Source organism: Contarinia nasturtii, unplaced genomic scaffold, assembly GCF_009176525.2.
Source record: "Contarinia nasturtii isolate CC-2019 unplaced genomic scaffold, AAFC_CNas_1.1 Cnas_scaffold_1956, whole genome shotgun sequence".
Classification (NCBI taxonomy): domain Eukaryota; kingdom Metazoa; phylum Arthropoda; class Insecta; order Diptera; family Cecidomyiidae; genus Contarinia; species Contarinia nasturtii.
Genome location: NW_022199286.1, coordinates 1 through 5,393, shown reverse-complemented (window position 1 = coordinate 5,393; position 5,393 = coordinate 1). Strand labels below are relative to the sequence as shown.

General features: G+C 29.2%; 1 long non-coding RNA gene across 4 annotated transcripts; it reads right to left on the bottom strand.

The window, feature by feature from the left end:
- Positions 1-22: 22 nt before the first annotated feature.
- Positions 23-4,146, bottom strand: LOC116347506. 4 transcript variants are annotated; one of them, XR_004201697.1, is made up of 6 exons: positions 3,814-4,146; positions 3,391-3,734; positions 1,934-3,107; positions 975-1,278; positions 830-918; positions 23-749 (listed from the first exon to the last, which is right to left on the bottom strand). It is a non-coding gene; the product is annotated as an uncharacterized LOC116347506 (long non-coding RNA). The 4 variants fall into 4 exon arrangements; XR_004201698.1 differs by having other exon boundaries at positions 830-1,278; positions 3,391-3,524; positions 3,600-3,734; XR_004201695.1 differs by having other exon boundaries at positions 830-1,278.
- Positions 4,147-5,393: the final 1,247 nt, after the last annotated feature.

Below are 5,393 nucleotides of genomic sequence, written 5' to 3'. Positions count from 1 at the left end.
TTTTTGGTCGCTGTCAAAAAAGAAATATGGTCGCTACTAAAAATTTCAAAAAAAAATTTGGTCGCAGCTTTTCGAGGATTTGGAATTTTGGTCGCTACAAAAAGAAATTTGATCGCTATGAAAGAATTTTTGTCAAAATGAGTTTAATGTAAAGTTATAAATAACAGAATTTTTTGTGACACTCGAATAATGGTTTCGAAAAAATGTTGAGCGTTCAATCGGTTTTCAAGGAATTATTTTCGGCCAATTATTGGTGTTAAACTTTGGCCGTTATGAGATTTTAAATTGAAAGTTAACACTTTTATCTTCAATTAATTGTATTTTCTATTGTTAAAACAGCTGCGACCATTTGACTTTGGCTGTATGGAATTTTGGTCGCTACGCACATATCTATGGAAAATGACTATAGGAAAGTATGTTTTTCTGAATGGTAGTACGATAAATGAGAGTATCTTTTTCCATGGTAAGATTGGTTAAAATGGTTTTTGACAAAAGAGAGTAAGTTTTTATTCACAAAATGTCTGAATGCGTTCAGATATCTATTTCTATAGTATAAATTAATTTTTATACATCGTAGAAATTGAAAATGTATAGTTTAAAAAAAAAGTTTTAATCAAAATGTTTGCAACATTCGGATAGCATTTTTGAGCCAAAAAGATCCAATTCGGGGTAGAACATCGGTACATTTCATTCACTGCTTCAAATATTTCTTGTTTCAAGATATTCCTTTTAATCAACGGTGTTCATTTCTAAAAGAAATATTGAAATCGAAAGAAAATTTAAATTAAAAAATGAAATAATAATAATATATAACAATTTATTTATTTACATATTTTTTTATCTAGCACTTTTCCTGGCCATTACATTTGAAATGCGTTTGTTTCCTTCGTTCGTATTTTTTATGTACCCTTATTTCGACTAATTATAATATTTATTACATTTACAGAATGGCGCTTCAGTATTAACATATTTACGGTTTATCTTCCGATTGTTGTATTTTCGGTTTTCTATAATACGTTTTCGTGCAATTTGTTCTTGTCGATAGACAAACAGCGGTCTGAAAATGTGAAGGCGTTTTACACGTTTGTGCGGTACCAATGGTGTACGTGACTCATCAATTGGATCAAGCATTTTTAAAGTGGAAAACTTTTGAATGTTTACGGAAAGACTGCCAATGTTATTTGAATTATCCTTTATCAAAGGTTCATCTCGTTGATGTATCTCCGAGAACTCACTAATCACCAAATGACCAGTTGCGATGAACCACACGGCAAAGTACTGAATAAGTTTTTTTCGCCATTTTATTATGTTTTCGAAAACGAGATGGAAACAAAATGATTTTAATATTTGTTGTTGAAATGATAATTAAAACTATGTATTAAATATAATTTTGAATATAGACACAATGTTATTTGATAAATGAAAATACATGCCTAAAAATTAGAGTAAATTAACACGCAAGTTAACAGACAGTCAAAATTAGATATTAGTGAATTTCAAAAATGTTTTGAACATTCATTTGTTTTTATTGATTAACAAATTCTAGAAACAGAAGAATCACACCTTCACAAGCTATAGAATCTGTTTACTTATAATCCAAATAATAATTTGCAACAAAACGAAAATTTCCATCGTATTGAATATTGATGGTACCAAAAATCTCGATTATATTCAGGAAATCTCTCAATTGAAATAAGTATTCGTGAAAATTCAAAGTTTCTTTATAAAGTAATGGCGAAAAAATTGCACTAATTACAAGATTGCAGATATAAATGAATATAGGTTTAAATGGACAAAGCATTGCTCATAGGATACATTTTTGTTGTTCACTTGTCGATAAATTGTCCAAAATTCACACCTCAACGATTTTAAGAAAGTGTTAGTGAAAATATGTAGAATATATGATTCAAATTGTTTAACTTTCTTTACTTACTTTAAATAGATTTTCCATAGAAGCCTTTATTTCCAAAAGAATTTTTCCAAACTATAGTTTTTGTAAGTTTTTAATTTTAAAATAAAAATGAATCCAAATAAAACAAATTTAGCTTGTTGTTACTCATCGACTGATACACTATACATGCTGGAGAGTTACGTTCACATATTTATATTTGAAATATTTTAACACATTCGTGTTGTTTTATATATGTATGCGTTGTTGTTTTATTCTCTTTTTTTCTTTTTGTGTTCATTCCGATGAGAATGTGTGCGAATTGATGCATACTCAAAAACTGCATGACAGTAAACAAATGATCTAGGGTAATGGTTCAAACAATTCCAACAGAGGAGGGAAAGAGTTACGAAAGACAGATTAACCGATTTTACACTTAATCAATTGATCTTATTGATGGAATGAACACACAAGTAAAAATCCTTAGAATTAGCAATGATTAAGCCAACATACGTGTAATATTTTTTTGACAAATTAGCATCAGTTAAATGTTTATATGGAATACGGCGCTTGAATCAACATATTTACTAATTACAATCAGGTCTCAAGAAATTTAAAAAAAAAGATATTTCCATTTAAACTATTTCGTCTTTTATTTTGTTAACAACATTTTTTGGTTTATTTTGATCGCAATGCAATAGATGTTGTATCCTAATTGATGAATCAAATTTTGGGGAATTTTCTTTGTACCAAAGAAACAATTATTTACACAAAATCATACATTGTCAGGCATATGTGTAGTTTCAACAAATTCAACGTCACAATGGAAAGAAAAAAGGGAGAAAAAAACAATCCAATTAGATTGATATAAAAAATGGATTGATTCATAATCATCAATATTCAATATGCTATATGCAATTAACTCCACTTATCGAGTACAATTTATACCAACAGTTAACTCATACTTCGGCAAGGCCACAATTTAATCAAGCCTAGCGACTAACAAATAATAGCTATAAACTATTTTCTAAATGATGTATTGCTTGAGTGATGTTGTTGAAAGGGGCTGCTTCTTCTAGGGTTGCAGTTGGTAATGGAACATTGTTGATATTCCGATTTTGACTCCGATACAATGGTAAAGACTGATCGTTAACATTTCGACATGGTCTCCGTACGTTTGAATAAATTTTCCGCTTGAACACCACGTGTAATCATTCACCTACCGAGTGATATAACAAAAGCACATACATAGAATATTTTAATAATTTTCAATTTGTATCAATTTTAATTAATATCTTTGTACAAAATCAGCTTCATTCATTGAGTAGTTTATATAGCTCATTTCACGAATATCATTTTATTTATCGTTGCATGTGATGGGTGTTGGTTGATTTTGTACTCAACTCACACCTTTCTTATACCACACGCCCCGAATTGCTTTTGGAAGTTATTTGAAAAATGACAATACGACGCTATAAAAAAATAAGTATGATGAAACTCACCGTAAAAGTAATCTGTATAGACTATAGACACCGTAAGTCGACAAGAAAAATATTTCAAGCAGCAAGCCGAAGTTTTTATTTGATTTTTTCAAGGCATATTCTTCAATACACGTCCATAGAATTATTACCCCTTTCTGGAAGTGAATATTGTGTGACCATGTATGTTTCAATACCATTACTCGTTCATGTTCTATGAGGTGATGCACTACCAAAAAGTCATTACAATTTGATCACGATCATCTTCTTCTTCAAAAACGAACAATCGTGTGATCTTTTCGGCTTTTCCATTTCGAATCTAGCGTTTCGTATCCCAGTGATAATGCTCATTGGATATTCGTATTCACCTAAGAAATTAAAAGAAAAAACGACATTGTAATTTTCCACAGTTTCAATCACTTTAATTTGTTCACAAATTAAATTTACCAAATGCGTTTTTACTTAAATTTTTTTTCTCTTATATTGCAATGGCTTCGTCGTCACTCAGCTGAGCAGTTTTATAAAATCGAAACCGACTTCTGTGTCTGTTTCGATGCGATTGTCATCTTTCAAAGTCATCGGTTAAAATTCAATTGGATATTATTCAATCCGACTTTATTTCACACTGATACAATGATATATATTGCTGATATTTGGATTTATTACTGCGTAAATTTATAAATTTTCTGTTATTTTAAAATCAAAGCAGAAACAACACAAAAATTCACCGTTTCTTTCTAAATCCTAATGGTTTGCGTAAGAATCATAAAAAGAATTCTACTGTATGAACTAAAAACAATGACGCGAAAACCACATTCTATAAGGTAAACAAAAAATGATCACTTCGTTTTGACACTCACAGCAATAAACTGTCAAATGTTATAATGATTGAAATCAAAGGCGAAAATTCGAAGTTCGAATTTCGAAATTGTAATTCTGTTCAGAATTACTAAGAAAACTAAATTGAAAAAAAATCTTTTGCTGATTTTTTAAATCAAATTACCTAATTCTCTTTGTAATTGAAATATTGCCAAATGAGGCGTTTAATTTGAAATACGAAATAAAAACTTAACCTTATATTGGCCTTTATTGAATATTATTTATACAGATCCATTGAAATTTGTTTAAGGAACGCATTAGATCTTGACATAGAATTGTTATCAAGAATTGGCAAAATGACATTTTTCAGTATTAATAACCTTAACTATATATAGTATAACCTTTGGCAAATATAAAAAATGTCTTCGAATATTGGAGGCCATAATAAAAAATTAAACTTTTGAGAAAAAGGTACCATAATGATTCATATTGAAATAATGATAAAATGATCCGGAATTTATGTAACATGAATGAGGTTTTGATTTTAACATTCCGAAATGTTGCAAGACTGAAAAATGATATGAAAATCGATTACTATTTTTTTTAAATGATAACCCTTGAAGAAATACGTAAAATTGCTCAAGTATCGTTCATCTTTTCACATGACAACAATGGTTATTTGATATCGAAACACATTCTGAAGTTTATGGAATAATATGAACCAGAACACAATACACGGTTATCATCGTTGTTCTAAATACCAATAAGGAGCTTACTACATACTACATCCAAAAATAGCGATACTAAAATTCTACATAATTATCATCATTGAAGAAATTTAAAATTGTATTTATAACATATTTATTTATTTAAATAAATCAGCGAACGAACAGTAACAGTCATTATTATATCATCTTCTCTTCAATATTGCCATTGCGCGAATGTAGTGTAAAATGAACAAAACTATACCATTTTTTGTATCTGATTCACACAAAACGGACAAGATAGCTTCGAAAGAGAATCGAATTCGTTGATTTTTTTATGAATTCATACCAGTGTGTTTGTACTCACCTCAACGACTAATTACAATTTACTTTAACTATTAATGTTTGGAGTTCAAATTTGGATATGTGTCATTTTATATGTTCAGTTTTTTGTGCAATTGATTTCGGTCGAATTCTGAAAAAATTCATTAAGAACTTTGGTCG